Source organism: Glycine max, chromosome 14 (genome assembly GCF_000004515.6).
Source record: "Glycine max cultivar Williams 82 chromosome 14, Glycine_max_v4.0, whole genome shotgun sequence".
Taxonomy (NCBI): Eukaryota; Viridiplantae; Streptophyta; class Magnoliopsida; order Fabales; family Fabaceae; genus Glycine; species Glycine max.
In genome coordinates, this window is record NC_038250.2 from 30398147 (window position 1) to 30419469 (window position 21323).

The 21323-nt window shown below is 37.3% G+C and overlaps 1 pseudogene; it reads left to right on the forward strand.

Annotated features, from left to right (window-relative positions):
• The first annotated feature begins 5077 nt into the window (after positions 1-5077).
• LOC112999347 (uncharacterized) lies at positions 5078-21123 on the forward strand (annotated as a pseudogene).
• Positions 21124-21323: the final 200 nt, after the last annotated feature.

Sequence of the window (21323 nt, forward strand, 5' to 3'; positions counted from 1 at the left end):
ATGGGTAGCTTTCTACGACGTTTCAAGGTAACGACCGATGTAGAATTCCAGACATTCTACATCAGTTATTAAGACAACCGATGTAGAATGCTTGACCATAGGTAGCTTTCTATGACGTTTCATGGCAAAGACCGATGTAGAATTCCATACATTCTACATCGATTATTAAGACAACCAATGTAGAATGGTCAGAATTCTAATACGGGTTTGCTTTGAGACCCGTCTTTGAACCGCGCCATTCTAAGACGGTCGGACAACCGATGTAGAAAATCACGGGTGTTTCAACGTCGCCGGCTACAATGACGCGTGATAACCAATGTAGAAAGGCGCTTTTTGTAGAAGCAAGCTTCATGATTGAATCAAGATTGAGTCATGAATCAAGATTGATTCAAGGTGTTTTGATGATAACAAAGATGATGACAAAAAGCCCAAGAGAATGATTTCAAGATTGAGTCAAGAACAATTCAAGAATTAAGAGAAATTTGATTTCAAGATTCAAGAATCAAGTTTCAAGTTTCAAGAATCAAGAATAATCAAGATCAAGATTCAAGAATCAAGAAAAGACTCAATCAAGATAAGTACTAAAAATTTTTTCAAAACATTGAGTAGCACATGAAGTTTTCACAAAAGCTTTTACCAAAGAGTTTTTACTCTCTGGTAATCGATTACCAGTTTACTGTAATCGATTACCAGTAGCAAAGTTTGTTTTCAAAAGCTTTCAAACTGAATTTACGACGTTCCAATTAATTTCAAAATGGTGTAATCTACAAGATTTTGGTAATCAATCACCAGTGTGTTTGAACGTTGAAATTCAAATTCAATTGTGAAGAGTCACATCCTTTCACAAAAATGCTTTGTGTAATCGATTATAATGATTTGTTAATTGATTACCAGTGATAAGTTTTGAATAAAAATCAAAAGATGTAATTCTTCCAATGGTTTTCAAGTTTTTCTAAAGGTTATAACTCTTCTAATGGTTTTCTTGACCAAACTTGAAGAGTCTATAAAAGCAAGACCTTGACTTGCATTTCTATCACTTTTTAAACAATTATTTACAATCCTTTACAACCTTTGAATCTCTTTAAGCATCTTCTTGAATTTCTTCTTCTTCTTCCTTTGCCAAAAGCTTTCTAAAATTTTTTGGTTTTCCAAACCTTGAAAACAAAAGTGTGTTATTCATCTTTTTCATTCCCTTCTCTCTTTGCCAAAAAGAATTCGCCAAGGACTAATCTCCTGAATTCTTTTTTTGTCTCTCTTCTCCCTTTTCCAAAAGAACGAAGGACTAACTGCCTGAATTCTTTTGTGTCTCCCTTCTCCCTTGTCAAAGAATTCAAAATGACACAATCTAAGAATTCTTTTGATTCTTCCCTTTCCCTAAAACAAAAGATTTCAAAGGACTAACCGCCTGAGAATTCTTTTGTTTCCCCTTCACAAAGTTTCAAAGGATTAACCGCCTGAGAACTTTGTCTTAACACATTAGAGGGTACATCCTTTCTGGTACAAGTAGAGGGTACATCAAATTGGGTTGTTGTAACTAAGAACAAGAGAGGGTACATCTCTTGTGGATCAGTTCTAGTGGAGGGTACATCCACTAGATTGTTCAAAGAGAACAAGGGAGGGTACATCCCTTGTGGATCTTTGCTTGTAAAGGATTTTACAAGGTTGAAAAGAAATCTCAAGGACCGCAGGTCGCTTGGGGACTGGATGTAGGCACGGGTTGTTGCCGAACCAGTATAAAACTCTTGTGTTTGTCTTCTTCTTCCCTACACTCTTTAATTTCCGCTGTGCATTTTAATTATCACTTTTACTTTTGGTTAAGTTTCTATTTCTGTTATTCACTTTCTTATCATTATAGTAAAAGCCTAAGAAGGGTAAATTTTTTAATTACTAAAGTTTCATTAATAATTAATTCAACCTCCCCTTCTTAATTATTCGAGGCCACTTGATCCAACACTTTTAACCGATGTAGAAAGTTGATTTTGTAGTAGTGGACAACTTGCATTTTTTTTCTCAGCAAATTAAAGATTTCATTAATAAGGTACAAGGGGTACCTTGTACGTGTTACAAAGTTTTATATTGAAACAAACAAAACCCCTAAATGAGTACATAGTATATACCCCCACCAAAAAATATTTATACCAACATTCAATTTCTTTGGGAAAAGTAAATGTAAGTTTTCTGTTAGCAATGAGGAAGAGAAGATGATTGCCTTAATTCGAGGCAAGGCACCTCTTGAGAATGGGTTGATCGAAACAAGTATTTTGCATCACCTTATTCATGTTCATGCAGTATCTTATATACTGCGAGTTATTACATGCATAACGACCCTTAATCGATTTAACTAACTCTAACGGAGTAACTAACTTCTAACAACCTCAACTAACTACACGTGTTATTATTTAACTACCTACACGTGCTCTTTGGCTACATCGTGCGTGCGTCTTCCTTACATGTTGTTTCTGTCATACAGCCATTGTTAGGTTACATAATCACTCAGGTATTTTGGTTTAGTGACTACCCTTCTGGGCCTTGCTATGTTGGGATCCTGTGGATCTCTATCAATACTCCCATCCCAAAACACCACCTTGTCCTCAAGGTGGTAAGCGTCGCGCAGTTCGAGCCATGGTTCCCAGGTGGTGTCTTCCGGAGGTTGCCCCATCCATTGAGTAAGAACCAATCGGGTTGGTGGGGATGTAGAGTCGTCAATCTTGGAATCTAGAAAGCAAAGGGGGCACGACACTGGTTTCTGACCAATAACCTGTAGGGGCTAGGAGTCTGAAGACGATGTTGGCACTACTGGAAAAAAGACTTTTTACGATGGTTAAATCAGGCATTTTACAATGGTTTTGAATCGTCATAAAAATGAGTGTCGTAAAATACCAAAAAAATACTACGTCGATTCTAAAAAATCGTCGTTGTAAACTGAACTTTCTACGACGTTTACTTTATAACCGTCTTAGAAAGGTTGCAAAAACTAAGACGGTTATCTAAATAATCGTCTTAGAATGTTGCTATTTTATTACGTATTCTACGACAATTTTTACTGAACCGATGTAGAATGTCGTCTGAAACTAAGACAGTTATTTGGAAAAATCGTCGTCGTATGTGCAAGCATTAACAACTTATGTACAACTGTTATTCTATAACTGTCATAGAAAGTCAAGTATATTAAGACGTTCTTTAATAACCGTCTTAGTTTACCTCGCCATTGTACATCGGTCTACTACGAACCGTCGTAGATTCTCACCATCTACTAAAGCTTCTTCTAGTAAAGATCAAGAAAGTCCTCCATTAACCGCATTGACAGGAAACATGAAATGAATACTTATTAAACATAAATAGCCTGCAATAGTATGGACTGTATGAAGGTAATAGACAATCTTGACGTTAAACACAAATCCAACAGTGCCACAAATTTTAAAATATACAATTTAAATGTTCAGTGTGAGATAGGTTCAGACATGGAGTACTAGTTCTTACAATATGAACATCCTGTTCAGTGTGTCCAAAAGAGCCCAAGTGAAGATCTTCTACAGCATTACACAACTTCTCCCTTGGATCTTCCCAATACACCTTTGCAACTGCCTTTGCCTATTTCATAACATCAACATAAATACACAAAGGTTTACCATATTTATGTTAATTACATTTACACCATGTTATTTTCCCATAGTAACTGTAGAAGAAAATAACACAACAATATTTAACACCATGCTTTTCTTCCCATAGTAATTTACACCATATTTTTGTTCCTATTTTAAAAGAAACAAATTATAATGTAAAATACATTATAACTTGTTTCTTATAAAAAAGAGTAGAAATAATATTATATTATATAATATACATAGTAAACATAATATTTATTAAAATAGAATCCTAAATTAATTAATTAATTAAAATAAAGCATGATGGATTAAGTAATCATTGGAACTTAACTAATGCTTGACTAGTTTTCTTTATGGTGATACCTCCACATCCCTGTCCATCAAACATATATAGGAGTCAGATATTTTAAAACAAAACAAACATAGGAAAACTACATTTACATATACATTTACATATTAAGGGAAAACCATCTAGCAGAATGTTAGGAACTTAACAAATTATACTTATAAGTAACGCAAAATTGGAGATATAATGTTGGTATAGTGATTATGGGTTCAAATTTCTCTGCAACAAAAACTAACAACTCAAATAAAAAAGTAATGCAAAATTAAATCACAATATTGTGAGTACTAGCTTCCAAGGGAAAGAAAATAACACAAACAATTATGCATTATAGCTAATGGTTACTACAATAGTATTGAGTTGTCCAACTACATTCTGTTTTTGTTTTGCTCATATCATCTATATACTATCTATAAAAGAGAAGTGTCTGGAAAATTCTAAAATGCCCCTATCTAAGATTGTGACACCTGTCCATTTCCTTGGTTTTTTGGTCTTTTAGCCCTTTCATTTCTCACTCTCCTGCTTCTTACACGTGTCTGATTTTCCAAATTGTGCCTTTTACACGTGTTTGATTTTCCAGATTGTGCATGTGCTACCGTTTGCTTCTTTACGTGGTTTTTTAAAAATCTCTTCCATTTTGCTTCAGTTTGGTTTTTTTGCTTTTCATCTTTCCACATACAGACCAGGTTTGGGTTCTCTTTCATGCTGTTTTGATGTATGTTTTCTTACATTGCATGTTAGCTTATCATTTTTTGTCTTCTCTTTTCTTACATGCATGTTACCTTTTCGCTTTTTGGCTTTTGTTTCGGTGCTGTTTTCATGTTTGTTTTGTTACATGCATGTTATTTTTTCATTTTCCTGTGTTGGACGAGGTTTGGTTTGCATGTTAGCTTATCGTGTTTGTGTGTTCATGCTACTTCTGCTGTTCTGTTCTGGTGTGTTTTCATGTGTGTTTTCTTACATGCATGTTAGCTTTTCATTTTTCTGTGTCAAACGAGGTTTTGGATTTTTTGTTACCTTATCGTGTTTCTCTTTTCATGGTGGTTTTGTTGTTAACTTCTTCCTTGCAAGATTATCTACGAAAAACCAACTACCGGGTAACGGCATTGTTGCATTTTTTTCCAGTATTATGGCACGTTCTCCAGACAAGATAAAAAACATCGATGGATCAAAAGAAACTCTTAAACTTAGTATGAGGATCACTGATCTATGGTTTATTGGGACGCCTAACAAATCTGAGCAAGCTGAGATGGTTTTTGTGGACTCCGATGTATGCTTCAATTTTTTGTTTTTTTTTTCTAGATTTATTACTTATTGTTCAGGCCATTGTGTTGTAACTTTAACGCAATCCAGGGTGATGAGATCCACGCTGTTTGTAAACAAGACCAACTGAAGTCTTGGAAGATGGACTTGAAGGAAAATTGTACTTATGTGATGCATAATTTTAAAGTGCTAAAAAACAATGGTCAGTACAGAGTCTATGATCACCAATTTAAATTGGTGTTTATTGGGGTTACTGTTGTAAGGCAGTGTGTTCTAGAGGACCTCCCTTTTAGAAAATACAGGTTTGCTAGATTTGCGGATGTTGTGGTTGGCCAGTTTGAACCTGGGCTATTGGTTGGTATGTTAACTTATATTTTTACAATTGAGTTTATTTTCAAAGTTCTGCTCTTTTTGGAATAAATAACATTCCTTGATTTTTCTACTTGCTTTAGAAGTTATTGGTGTTGTGGAGGAGGTTGTCTTTTGCCATGTTTCAGGAAAAGGTAGAAGGGTAGTCTTTAAACTAAAGGACTTAAGGTAAAGTTCGATAGTTGGTAACAATTTGTGTCATATGCTTTGTCAAGTTGTGGGTATGATTACATTATTATTAACTGGTTGTCTCATAACTATTTGTTTCAAGATAGCCAGCAATTGCTATCTTGCACTTTGTGGGATGATTATTGCTTGTAGTTTTTAAAGTTCTTAGATGATCATGAAGGTCATGTCCCAATTACAGTTCTATTGACCCATGGTAGAATAAAGGAAGCTCAGGGTATATCCTTATCTTCAATTTATTGACCCATGGTGAAGGCAGTACACAGATTTCAGGTTCTATCTAATTATCATCAAAGGAATCATTCTTTGGAAAAGGCTGAGGCAAAGACTATTGCTGAAATTAACACCATCTCTGAAGTAATCATCTTATAGATCTTAATTCTTTACCCCCCACCATCCCAAGTTTTTTCAGCATTTGATGTGTATGTTGTTTCACACAGGAAATTGTTTGTGTAACTGTTGGCACAATTACTAGGATTGTTATGGACAATCATTCATGGTGCTATACAGCTTGCATTAAGTGCCATAAAAAAAGTGATGCGGAGATGGCGCCCTTCACATGTGCATGCAGCAAATACAATAAGGAAGCTGTGCTTAGGTCATTGCGATCTTTTAAAATGTTGTGTATTCTTCATACCTTCATCATTTTTACACTGTTGGTACATATGGTATCAAGTATAGGCTTGATGTGATGATCAACCACGAAGATGAAAGCACAAAATTCCTGCTTTGGGACCGTGAATGCAATGAATTAATTGGTCAATCAGCTGATGCAGTTAATAAGCTTAGAATTGAAGTACGTTTTTGGATTCAAAAGTAACTCTTTATCTTTGATATGTTATTTTTTGTTTGTGTAATACAATTATTCTCTTTCCACAAGGATGGTGATGTTGATTTAAATGCTTGACCCCAAGCACTTGATAAGCTGCTGGGTTATGAACTTGCTTTTAAGATAAAGGTGCAACCCAAGTTCAGGAATTCTGTTGTTTTGAAATGTTCAACTGACTCAAGCTTAATAAATGTTGTGATGGATATGCTAGTTGATGCTGAGGTACTGTTCAATGCAAGTTATTTGAGATTAACTATTGTCAAAACTATGTATTCTATCCATACTTATTTGTTTTGCATGGGTTGTGTTGCCATCAATGTATGTCTTATTCAGACATCTTCAAAAATCAATATCCTAGCCTTTGATTCCAATCATTCTACCCAACATCAATCTGTGAGTTTTGATCATGACCCTCATTTTTTAATATGATCTTTCTTGCAACTCTTCCATTTTGACACTTCATGACTTTGAACTTAGTATTCAACTTATTCATTGCTATTTGTTTTATCCAGCAATCCGTGTCTGTGACAGTAGACCATGATCCACTGCTTGGGCTCCCATTGACACCTACAAAGCGGCAGGCATTTCAAGATTGTGATGATGAAGCAGGGAGATCTCAAATTTCACCTGCACAGCTTTCATCCAATAAATTAAAAAAACATGGCACAATTTAGTACATTTGGTTGCTTACAAGTTGTGCTGAACAATGTTTTTTGCCCTGCTATTTGCATATTGTAAATTGGCTCCTACCTTTAATTTTGTTGTCGTGGTGTTCCTTTAAAACTTTGATCACACCTTTTGTTAAATTTGAACCTTATTTTGTATCCAAGTATTGTGGTATTTTAGTTTTGTTGTTTATGCGATCTCACCTTAACTATTGCACTATATTTCAAAATCCTTATTTGTTCAATTGTTAAAATAAATATCGACAAAACATGGTTATATAAATGGTTATAAAGGGATGTTTCAAGAAACTCCACAAATTCTCAAAGTTCATACAATACATATGCAAATGTTATGAATTCAAATATATCGCGAGAGATAGAACAAGTAAGATTTGGAAATACAAATCACAGATTGCTAGACAGAAAATTCAGAAAACATGTTCTTCACAATGATGATAACTTAAATTTCAATCAAAGTTTTAGGGGGGCCATTAAAGCATTTGATTTTAAGGTGTACATCCTTAATTGTCTCAGCACAAAGTATGCACAGGAAACAAACTAAATGTTAGAAATAATTACCACGAAATATCGATCACCATGACAGCTAAACCAGCATTCATATCTGATTAATTTTCTAACAACAGAATATACACACCAAGACAAAAGTATCAGCTTTCGAGTCTTCAAAAACATGATCTTGGATCATCAATGATATGTAATAAACTACTTATTTATTATAAATCATCGTTTAGCATCATTTGTTATTTTAGATGGCATTTTTGCCTTGATCTAACTTTGACAAATGCAGAATCGAATATTTTATAAATTTTCTCCATCTTTCATCATATCTCTCAATATGATGTACGATTAATAACACAAGTAAAAAAAACAATTTCTCCTTAGGTTGACATCCTACTTCTTCCATCCATAACATTTTCCATATCAGATTTCTTATCGATGCTACCAAAGCATGAGTATAACAATGGCTATAAATGCATGTCTAATCATTTTTATCAAAGTATGGTCCATTTAATTAGCTGTCAACATTCATAATTTTAGTATTTTTCCTTATGCTTACTGTTTATTACTTACTTTTCATGTTTTAATGCAACCGCCAAAACCATGGCTATAATCATGGCTATACATGCATGTCTAATCATTTTTATGAAAGTATGGTCCATTTAACTAGCTGTCAACATTGATCATTTTAGTCAACAATCAAGTTATGTCTTGGTCTGAGTGGGAATAGCATTTCTTTTCTGCATGTCCATGGACTTCTGAAGTTTTAATTTACCATATATTGTAACATTCCAACAAGAAATCACTAAAAAATTTATAGCTCAGTCAAGATTAACAACAAGCATCAAGAACATGGATAACCATTAAAATGCAAATTATAGTGATCCAGCACAAGCCAGGATAAAGAAAAAAGGTATCAGGTAGCACAAAGTTAATGATCAGGCTCAGAATATTGATTGTAAGCAATTCAAAATATTATCTTCCAAATTACAATTAATAATTGTAATTAGTTTATTGATTTAATAATACAATATCCACATTTTTTTCACACAAAGACAACCAAGCTGTAAGCTGCATTCAATATTATGGGAATCCATTCCACATTAAATAGATTCCACTAAACTTAGATTTAATTCACTTTTTTAGCTAATATTCCTGATTCATCAGAGGATGAGAGTTTTGAATCAACACAAGGTACCAATCAAAATCTGCTTTATCAAATTAAATCTCAAGATTATCATCCTATAATCTGATCTAAATGCAATTTTCATAGGCTCTGCTTCAGTTTCTTCACCTGAAAATCAAAACTATATGTCTTCAGCTAATGAGCCTGCAATTAATAGAGAAGGTAACAATTAATATTCATAAACACTATGTTATTAGCTTAGCCTCGAATGCCTTGCACTGTACAAAACTGCTTTTGTTTATCGTGTTCCAATTTACATGTTTTCCTAAAACATTTTCAATAGCCAACATCATTTTGCCATATGTCATTAAACAATTTCAGGGTATTCTGATCTTGGTGACCAACTCATGCAATATAGCCACTATAATGCAAATATGTGGTATGATGAAAGAATCTCAAAACGTGAAAGAACTACAAATCCAAGATTCAGCTTATGTTGTGGAGGTGGCAAAGTTGAACTTCCATTGTTACAAAATCCACCTAAATATCTCTACCAACTTTTGTATAATCATGATACATCTGATAGTAAAAATTACCAACAGAACATAAGGACATATAACATGATGTTTGCCTTTACTTCTACTGGTATTAAGTTTGACAAATCAATTAATCATTCAAGAGGACCTCCTACAATAAGAATTCAAGGTCAACCATGTCATAGAATAGGTAGCATGTTACCAATGCCTGGGAAAGAACCTAAATTTGCACAATTGTATATCTTTGACACAGAAAATGAAGTGCAGAATAGGATTAATGCAATAAGGTAGTTACTCTTTCATTGTTATTATTATTGTTAGTGCTTAGCTTTACTTAGTTTTAAAAGATTGGCTAAAATTTTGTTAAAACATAAGCACTTAGACAATGAAGGAAAGCTGGAGTTGCTGCACATGATGTCTAACATTATGTCAAGGAATCAGATTGGGCTGCACAATGCACAAGGCAAGATAAAATGTCAAATGAAGAATTGAAGCTGCAGGATCCACGATGTCGGATACAATGTCCAGGACATCCTGCCCGAAAATACTGGACACATAAATCTGTTATATCTTTAACAGATTAATGTGCAGTCAGCAACAGATTAGGAGCTCTATCTTTAGGAACGAATTAAAAGATAATTAAAGATTGAATTACAAACTTGAATAGTTTCGTTCAGGGATTAGAGATTGAAGATAAAAACTAAAAGATAAAACTTTATCTTTTAGATCTTTAAGTGCAGATTTTTCAGGAGAATGATAGAGCTTATCCAGCGCAAGTTGTTGCAGCCCAGATACGTACACTGCTATATAAACATGAAGGCTGCACGGGTTTTTAATCAAGTCAGAGATTGAAGAGTTATTTTGTGAGTTTTGTGACTTGAGTGTTTTGTGAGCCACCTTGATGTTACCCTAACATCAAGTGTTGGACCTGAGTGTGTAGAGTTGATCTCTATTGTTCAGAGAGCAATCTCTGGTGTGTCTTTGATTTGTTTGTAAACACGGGTGAGTGATTGAGAGGGAGTGAGAGGGGTTCTCATATCTAAGAGTGGCTCTTAGGTAGAAGTTGCATGGGTAGTGGTTAGGTGAGAAGGTTGTATACAGTGGCTGTTAGATCTTCGAACTAATACTATTTTAGTGGATTTCCTCCCTGGCTTGGTAGCCCCCAGATGTAGGTGACGTTGCACCGAACTGGGTTAACAATTCTCTTGTGTTATTTACTTGTTTAATCTGTTCATACTGTCATATACAATCTGCATGTTCTGAAGCGCGATGTCGTGACATCCTGTACGACATCTGTCCTCAGTATCAGAATTTCAATTGGTATCAGAGCAGGCACTCTAAATCATTGAGTGAGATCTAGGGAGATAAATTCTGATGAACATGGAGAAAGAAGGAGGACCAGTGAACAGACCACCAATTCTGGATGGAACCAACTATGAATACTGGAAAGCAAGGATGGTGGCCTTCCTCAAATCACTGGATAGCAGAACCTGGAAAGCTGTCATCAAAGGCTGGGAACATCCCAAGATGCTGAACACAAAAGGAAAGCTCACTGATGAATTAAAGCCAGAAGAAGACTGGACAAAAGAAGAAGACGAATTGGCACTTGGAAACTCCAAAGCCTTGAATGCCCTATTCAATGGAGTTGACAAGAATATCTTCAGATTGATCAACACATGCACAGTTGCCAAGGATGCATGGGAGATTCTGAAAACCACTCATGAAGGAACCTCCAAAGTGAAGATGTCCAGATTGCAACTATTGGCTACAAAATTCGAAAATCTGAAGATGAAGGAGGAAGAATGCATTCATGACTTCCACATGAACATTCTTGAAATTGCCAATGCTTGCACTGCCTTGGGAGAAAGGATGACAGATGAAAAGCTGGTGAGAAAGATCCTCAGATCTTTGCCTAAGAGATTTGACATGAAAGTCACTGCAATAGAGGAGGCCCAAGACATTTGCAACATGAGAGTAGATGAACTCATTGGTTCCCTTCAAACCTTTGAGCTAGGACTCTCGGATAGGACTGAAAAGAAGAGCAAGAACCTGGCGTTCGTGTCCAATGATGAAGGAGAAGAAGATGAGTATGACCTGGATACTGATGAAGGTCTGACTAACGCAGTTGTGCTCCTTGGAAAACAGTTCAACAAAGTGCTGAAAAGAATGGACAGGAGGCAGAAACCACATGTCCGGAACATCCCTTTCGACATCAGGAAAGGTAGTGAATACCAGAAGAAGTCAGATGAAAAGCCCAGTCACAGCAAAGGAATTCAATGCCATGGGTGTGAAGGCTATGGACACATCAAAGCTGAATGTCCCACCCATCTCAAGAAGCAGAGGAAAGGACTTTCTGTATGTTGGTCTGATGATACAGAGAGTGAACAAGAAAGTGATTCTGACAGAGATGTGAATGCACTCACTGGGAGATTTGAATCTGATGAAGATTCAAGTGATATTGATATTGAAATCACTTTTGATGAGCTTGCTATATCCTATAGAGAACTATGCATCAAAAGTGAGAAGATTCTTCAGCAAGAAGCTCAACTGAAGAAGATCATTGCAAATCTGGAGGCTGAGAAGGAGGCACATGAAGAGGAGATCTCTGAGCTTAAAGGAGAAATTGATTTTCTGAACTCTAAACTGGAAAACATGACAAAATCAATAAAGATGCTGAATAAAGGCTCAGATATGCTTGATGAGGTGCTACAGCTTGGGAAGAATGTTGGAAACCAGAGAGGACTTGGATTTAATCATAAATCTGCTGGCAGAACAACCATGACAGAATTTGTTCCTGCCAAAAACAGCACTGGAGCCACGATGTCACAACATCGGTCTCGACATCATGGAACGCAGCAGAAAAAGAGCAAAAGAAAGAAGTGGAGGTGTCACTACTGTGGCAAGTATGGTCACATAAAGCCCTTTTGCTATCATCTACATGGCCATCCACATCATGGAACTCAAAGTAGCAGCAGCGGAAGGAAGATGATGTGGGTTCCAAAACACAAGATTGTTAGTCTTGTTGTTCATACTTCACTTAGAGCATCAGCTAAGGAAGATTGGTACCTAGATAGCGGCTGTTCCAGACACATGACAGGAGTTAAAGAATTCCTGGTGAACATTGAACCTTGCTCCACTAGCTATGTTACATTTGGAGATGGCTCTAAAGGAAAGATCACTGGAATGGGAAAGCTAGTCCATGATGGACTTTCTAGTCTGAACAAAGTACTGCTGGTGAAGGAACTGACTGCAAACTTGATCAGCATCAGTCAGTTGTGTGATGAAGGATTCAATGTAAACTTCACAAAGTCAGAATGCTTGGTGACAAATGAGAAGAGTGAAGTTCTAATGAAGGGCAGCAGATCAAAGGACAACTGTTACCTATGGACACCTCAAGAAACCAGTTACTCCTCCACATGTCTATCCTCCAAAGAAGATGAAGTCAAAATATGGCATCAAAGATTTGGACATCTGCACTTAAGAGGCATGAAGAAAATCATTGACAAAGGTGCTGTTAGAGGCATTCCCAATCTGAAAATAGAAGAAGGCAGAATCTGTGGTGAATGTCAGATTGGAAAGCAAGTCAAGATGTCCCACCAGAAGCTTCAACATCAGACCACTTCCAGGGTGCTGGAACTACTTCACATGGACTTGATGGGGCCTATGCAAGTTGAAAGCCTTGGAGGAAAGAGGTATGCCTATGTTGTTGTGGATGATTTCTCCAGATTTACCTGGGTCAACTTTATCAGAGAGAAATCAGACACCTTTGAAGTATTCAAAGAGTTGAGTCTAAGACTTCAAAGAGAAAAAGACTGTGTCATCAAGAGAATTAGGAGTGACCATGGCAGAGAGTTTGAAAACAGCAAGTTTACTGAATTCTGCACATCTGAAGGCATCACTCATGAGTTCTCTGCAGCCATCACACCACAACAAAATGGCATAGTTGAAAGGAAAAACAGGACTTTGCAAGAAGCTGCTAGGGTCATGCTTCATGCCAAAGAACTTCCCTATAATCTCTGGGCTGAAGCCATGAACACAGCATGCTATATCCACAACAGAGTCACACTTAGAAGAGGAACTCCAACCACACTGTATGAAATCTGGAAAGGGAGGAAGCCAACTGTCAAGCACTTCCACATCTTTGGAAGTCCATGTTACATTTTGGCAGATAGAGAGCAAAGGAGAAAGATGGATCCCAAGAGTGATGCAGGAATATTCTTGGGATACTCTACAAACAGCAGAGCATATAGAGTATTCAATTCCAGAACCAGAACTGTGATGGAATCCATCAATGTGGTTGTTGATGATCTAACTCCAGCAAGAAAGAAGGATGTCGAAGACGATGTCAGAACATCGGGAGACAATGTAGCAGATACAGCTAAAAGTGCAGAAAATGCAGAAAATGCAGAAAACTCTGATTCTGCTACAGATGAACCAAACATCAATCAACCTGACAAGAGTCCCTCCATTAGAATCCAGAAGATGCACCCCAAGGAGCTGATTATAGGAGATCCAAACAGAGGAGTCACTACAAGATCAAGGGAGATTGAGATTGTCTCCAATTCATGCTTTGTCTCCAAAACTGAGCCAAAGAATGTGAAAGAGGCACTGACTGATGAGTTCTGGATCAATGCTATGCAAGAAGAATTGGAGCAATTCAAAAGGAATGAAGTTTGGGAGCTAGTTCCTAGACCTGAGGGAACTAATGTGATTGGCACCAAGTGGATCTTCAAGAACAAAACCAATGAAGAAGGTGTTATAACCAGAAACAAGGCCAGACTTGTTGCTCAAGGCTACACTCAGATTGAAGGTGTAGACTTTGATGAAACTTTCGCCCCTGTTGCTAGACTTGAGTCCATCAGATTGTTACTTGGTGTAGCTTGCATCCTCAAATTCAAGCTGTACCAGATGGATGTGAAGAGCGCGTTTCTGAATGGATACCTGAATGAAGAAGTCTATGTGGAGCAGCCAAAGGGATTTGTAGATCCAACTCATCCAGATCATGTATACAGGCTCAAGAAGGCTCTCTATGGATTGAAGCAAGCTCCAAGAGCTTGGTATGAAAGGCTAACAGAGTTCCTTACTCAGCAAGGGTATAGGAAGGGAGGAATTGACAAGACTCTCTTTGTCAAACAAGATGCTGAAAACTTGATGATAGCACAGATATATGTTGATGACATTGTGTTTGGAGGGATGTCGAATGAGATGCTTCGACATTTTGTCCAACAGATGCAATCTGAATTTGAGATGAGTCTTGTTGGAGAGCTGACTTATTTTCTGGGACTCCAAGTGAAGCAGATGGAAGACTCCATATTCCTCTCACAAAGCAAGTATGCAAAGAACATTGTCAAGAAGTTTGGGATGGAAAATGCCAGCCATAAAAGAACACCTGCACCTACTCACTTGAAGCTGTCAAAGGATGAAGCTGGCACCAGTGTTGATCAAAGTCTGTACAGAAGCATGATTGGGAGCTTACTATATTTAACAGCAAGCAGACCTGACATCACCTTTGCAGTAGGTGTTTGTGCAAGATATCAAGCCAATCCCAAGATAAGTCACTTGAATCAAGTAAAGAGAATTCTGAAATATGTAAATGGCACCAGTGACTATGGGATTATGTACTGTCATTGTTCAGATTCAATGCTGGTTGGATATTGTGATGCTGATTGGGCTGGAAGTGTAGATGACAGAAAAAGCACTTCTGGTGGATGTTTCTATTTGGGAAACAATCCTATTTCATGGTTCAGCAAGAAGCAGAACTGTGTGTCCCTATCTACTGCAGAAGCAGAGTATATTGCAGCAGGAAGCAGCTGTTCACAACTAGTTTGGATGAAGCAGATGCTGAAGGAGTACAATGTCAAACAAGATGTCATGACATTGTACTGTGACAACATGAGTGCTATTAATATTTCTAAAAATCCTGTTCAACACAGCAGAACCAAGCACATTGACATTAGACATCACTATATTAGAGATCTTGTTGATGATAAAGTTATCACACTGGAGCATGTTGCCACTGAGGAACAAGTAGCAGATATTTTCACAAAGGCATTGGATGCAAATCAGTTTGAAAAACTGAGGGGCAAGCTGGGCATTTGTCTGCTAGAGGAGTTATAGCAGTTACTTCTATCTGAACGTGCTCAAACTTCTCACTCAACATTAATAGCATGTTCACTACTGGGCCAAAACAAATTCAACCTCCGTTTCACACATTCTCCTACATTCCTCATTCAAACTTACATTTTCGTGGCAATCTCGTTTTCATCAGCATTCCCCAACTCTTCTCAGATATTCACGAAACCACTCCCAAAGCTCTGCTTCTCCATGGCTACCTCACCAAAAGAAACCTCATCCCCTGTTTCACCCTCTGTACCATCATCTCCATCATCCTCCAAAACTCCATCAAACCAAGAACAACCTGCACTCAATATCCAATCCATACAAACGATTCCTGGTCCAGGCCCTGTTCCTGAGAAACTGGTCCCTAAAAGACAACAGGGAGTGAAGATTTCTGAAAACCCTAGCTTTGCAACAAGCCCTAGGGAAGAAGACACTGAGATGGATAAGAAGATCCGCAGTTTTGTGAATAGCATTTTGAAAAATGCTTCTGTCCCTGATGCTGATAAAGATGTCCCAAAATCTTCCACCCCAAATGCTGAAGTCCTCTCTTCATCCAGTGAAGAGAAATCAACAGAGGAAGAGGATCAAGCCACAGAGGAGACCCCTGCACCAAGGGCACCAGAACCTGCTCCAGGTGACTTCATTGACCTAGAAGAAGTAGAATCTGATGAGGAACCCATTGCCAAAAAGTTGGCACCTGGCATTGCAGAAAGATTACAAAGCAGAAAGGGAAAACCCCCCATTACTAGGTCTGGACGAATCAAAACTACTGCACAGAAGAAGAGCACACCAATCACTCCTACCACATCCAGATGGAGCAAAGTTGCAATCCCTTCCAAGAAGAGGAAAGAAATTTCCTCATCTGATTCTGATGATGATGTCGAACTAGATGTTCCCGACATCAAGAGAGCCAAGAAATCAGGGAAAAAGGTGCCTGGAAATGTCCCTGATGCCCCATTGGACAACATTTCATTCCACTCCATTGGCAATGTTGAAAGGTGGAAATTTGTATATCAACGCAGACTTGCTTTAGAAAGAGAACTGGGAAGAGATGCCTTGGATTGCAAGGAGATCATGGACCTCATCAAGGCTACTGGACTGCTGAAAACTGTCACCAAGTTGGGAGATTGTTATGAAAGTCTAGTCAGGGAATTCATTGTCAACATTCCCTCTGACATAACAAACAGAAAGAGTGATGAGTATCAGAAAGTGTTTGTCAGAGGAAAATGTATTAGATTCTCCCCTGCTGTAATCAACAAGTATCTGGGCAGACCAACTGAAGGAGTGGTGGATATTGCTGTTTCTGAGCATCAAATTGCCAAGGAAATCACTGCCAAGCAAGTCCAGCATTGGCCAAAGAAAGGGAAGCTTTCTGCAGGGAAGCTAAGTGTGAAGTATGCAATCCTGCATAGGATTGGCACTGCCAACTGGGTACCCACCAATCATACTTCCACTGTTGCCACAGGTTTGGGTAAATTTCTGTATGTTGTTGGAACCGAGTCCAAATTTAATTTTGGAAACTATATTTTTTATCAAACTATTAAGCATTCAGAATCTTTTGCTGTCAAATTACCCATTGCCTTCCCAACTGTATTGTGTGGCATTATGTTGAGTCAACATCCCAATATTTTAAACAACATTGACTCTGTGAAGAAGAGAGAATCTCCTCTATCCCTGCATTACAAACTGTTTGAGGGGACACATGTCCCAGACATTGTCTCGACATCAGGGAAAGCTGCTGCTTCAGGTGCTGTGTCCAAGGATGATTTGATTGCTGAACTCAAGGACACATGCAAGGTGCTGGAGGCAACCATCAAAGCCAACACAGAGAAGAAAATGGAGTTGGAACGCCTGATCAAAAGACTCTCAGACAATGGCGTTGATGATGGAGAAGCAGCTGAGGAAGAAGAAGATGCAGCAGAGGATACAGAATCAGATGATGATGATTCTGATGCCACCCCATGACTAGCTATTGGGGCATGTCCCTTTGAACAATTAATATTTGCACATTAATTTCATGCATTCTACTTTTGCCAAATTCTGTCTAAAAAGGGGGAGTAGTAGGATATTATGCATGATTTATGATTTTGAGGGGGAGTAGTATTTATACTGCTGCTGCTGATGATGATTGATGTAAGCTACTGAAACTAGTAGCTGATAGAAGATGCTGCAGTGAACTGCTGCCTAGCAGAATATTCACTTCACAGCAGTAAGAGCATGGAGACAGGGGGAGCAGAAAGCTGATGTCACGTGAGATGTCTTGACATCCTGGAAAAGACTTGTAGATTTGCAACTTGCAGAATTTTGCTGTCACCACTACAGATACTGCTGTGCTTGATTACTCTGATAATGAAAGTTGCTGATCCCACTTGCATGACTGCTCGTACCTGCTCAGGAAGTGTCTAAGTATGTTTTAGACAAAATTTGCCAAAGGGGGAGATTGTTAGTGCTTAGCTTTACTTAGTTTTAAAAGATTGGCTAAAATTTTGTTAAAACATAAGCACTTAGACAATGAAGGAAAGCTGGAGTTGCTGCACATGATGTCTAACATTATGTCAAGGAATCAGATTGGGCTGCACAATGCACAAGGCAAGATAAAATGTCAAATGAAGAATTGAAGCTGCAGGATCCACGATGTCGGATACAATGTCCAGGACATCCTGCCCGAAAATACTGGACACATAAATCTGTTATATCTTTAACAGATTAATGTGCAGTCAGCAACAGATTAGGAGCTCTATCTTTAGGAACGAATTAAAAGATAATTAAAGATTGAATTACAAACTTGAATAGTTTCGTTCAGGGATTAGAGATTGAAGATAAAAACTAAAAGATAAAACTTTATCTTTTAGATCTTTAAGTGCAGATTTTTCAGGAGAATGATAGAGCTTATCCAGCGCAAGTTGTTGCAGCCCAGATACGTACACTGCTATATAAACATGAAGGCTGCACGGGTTTTTAATCAAGTCAGAGATTGAAGAGTTATTTTGTGAGTTTTGTGACTTGAGTGTTTTGTGAGCCACCTTGATGTTACCCTAACATCAAGTGTTGGACCTGAGTGTGTAGAGTTGATCTCTATTGTTCAGAGAGCAATCTCTGGTGTGTCTTTGATTTGTTTGTAAACACGGGTGAGTGATTGAGAGGGAGTGAGAGGGGTTCTCATATCTAAGAGTGGCTCTTAGGTAGAAGTTGCATGGGTAGTGGTTAGGTGAGAAGGTTGTATACAGTGGCTGTTAGATCTTCGAACTAATACTATTTTAGTGGATTTCCTCCCTGGCTTGGTAGCCCCCAGATGTAGGTGACGTTGCACCGAACTGGGTTAACAATTCTCTTGTGTTATTTACTTGTTTAATCTGTTCATACTGTCATATACAATCTGCATGTTCTGAAGCGCGATGTCGTGACATCCTGTACGACATCTGTCCTCAGTATCAGAATTTCAATTATAAATGCACAACATTTATGAAGAATGTTACATTTAAACAGATTTCAATTGTTTATTCTGTATTGCTAATCTTGCAATCATCATATATATAATTGTCTACTTTGCTCAGTAGTCCACATAATCAAATTCAAGAGCACATTGTTTCACAACTTAGTGAGATGCTGGATGAATACAATGTGCATGCAAAAACTTTCAAGATGACAACAGATAGATTGGAAGATGGTCAAGTGGATAATATCAAGTTGAAATTGATTGCTAATCGTGAAAAATATGGTCGTACATATAATGTACCTACTGTTCCCGAAGTTACAACGCTAATAGTAGGTGATTTTGATGCAAATTCAAAAAGAGATATTATTATTGAAACTCAGCATGGACAATTACAAAGGATCCATGAATTACATTCTAGCTATCTAGCTCTACAATACCCTCTCCTATTTCCTTACGGGGAAGATGGATATAGACCTGATATCCTACATAGTAGTGCACCAGATGGTAAGAAAAGGAAAAGAAATTGTCTTACAATGAGGGAGTGGTTTTCTTACAGGCTACAATGCAGATCAAATAAGTCAAAAACTTTGTTGAATTCAAGGAGACTATTCCAACAATTTGTTGTTGAGGGGTATACTATGGTTGAATCAGAAAGGCTTTCTTACATCAGAAACAACCAAAAATAACTTCGAGTTGACAAGTTTTGCAGCTTACAACAGTCATTGGATGATGGAAGCACGAAAGGCCTAAATAAAGGTAAAAGAGTCATTTTGCCTTCAACCTTTGTTGGCAGTCCCCGCTATATGGATCAACTTTATTTTGATGGTATGACCATATGTAGCCATGTGGGCTTCCCAAATTTGTTTATTACTTTAACTTGCAATCCACACTGGCCTGAAATCCATAGATTGTTGAATCCGTTGAATCTGAATGCAACAGATAGACCAGACATAATCTCCAGAGTCTTCAAACTAAAGTATGAACAAATGCTTATGGACTTGACAAAGAATCAGATGCTAGGGAAAGTTATTGCATGTAAGTTGATTCTAACTTTGGTGAATTTATATTATGTGTTAGATTGTTATTTTATACTATCAATATTAAGCACACAACCATATCTAATAACTTTAATTGTTGTCTATTAACAGTCTTACTAATGAATTGCAGATATGTATACAATAGAATTTCAAAAACGAGGGCTGCCTCATGTCCATTTGTTGCTTTTTTTACATCCTGATAACAAATACCCATCCTCGTATGAAATTGATCAAATTATATCAGCAGAGATACCTTCACAGCAAGATGATCCAGAACTGCATTCATTAGTAAAAAACCATATGGTTCATGGCCCATGTGGAACTTCGAACCCTGGATCTCCATGCATGAAGGAAGGTAAGTGCAGTCATTTCTATCCTAAAATGTTCCAGCCACATACTGTTTTAGATGCTGATGGTTTTCCAGTCTACCGTAGAAGAAACAATGGTCACACAATTAAGAAAAATGGTGTTATAATTGATAACAGGTATATTGTACCTTACAATCCAAGATTGCTCATAAAATACCAAGCACATATCAATATTGAATGGTGTAACCAAAGCACTTCTATCAAATATTTATTTAAGTACATCAATAAGGGATATGATAGAGTAATTGTTGTTTTAATTCATGATGATAATGATCAAACTCACAATGGTAGCACTCATAATGATGAGATCAAAGAATATCTAGATTGCAGGTATTATTAAAAATTAATCTCTAATTTATCTGACCATCATTGTTTTAACAACTACATCTATCTTCTCGACAGATACATATGTCCCTGTGAATCTACTTGGAGAATATTTGGGTTTCCAATACATGGCAGAAAACCTGCTGTTGAAAGATTGCATTTCCATCTTCCAGGCCAACATAGTGTTCTCTACAAAGACCACGATGATATTGATGATGTATTGTCTAAGCCAAGCATCTCTGATTCAAAGTTTATTTCATGGATGAACACCAACCAAAATTTTGTTGAAGGAAGAAATCTTACTTATGCAGAATTTGTTTCTAAGTTTCTATACAATCAGAAGAAAAGATGTTGGCACCTTAGGAAGAAAGGCTACACCATTGGCAGATTACTATGAGTCCCACCAATTATAGGCGAATTATTTTACTTGAGGATGATGCTTACTGTTTGTGAAGGACCTACCTCATTTGAGGATTTAAGAATAATTGATAATGTTTAGTATCCTACATATAAAGAAGCATGTTTTGCTATGGGTTTTTTGCAAGATGATAAAGAATTCATTAAGGCAATCAAAGAAGCAAAAGACTGGGGTTCAGC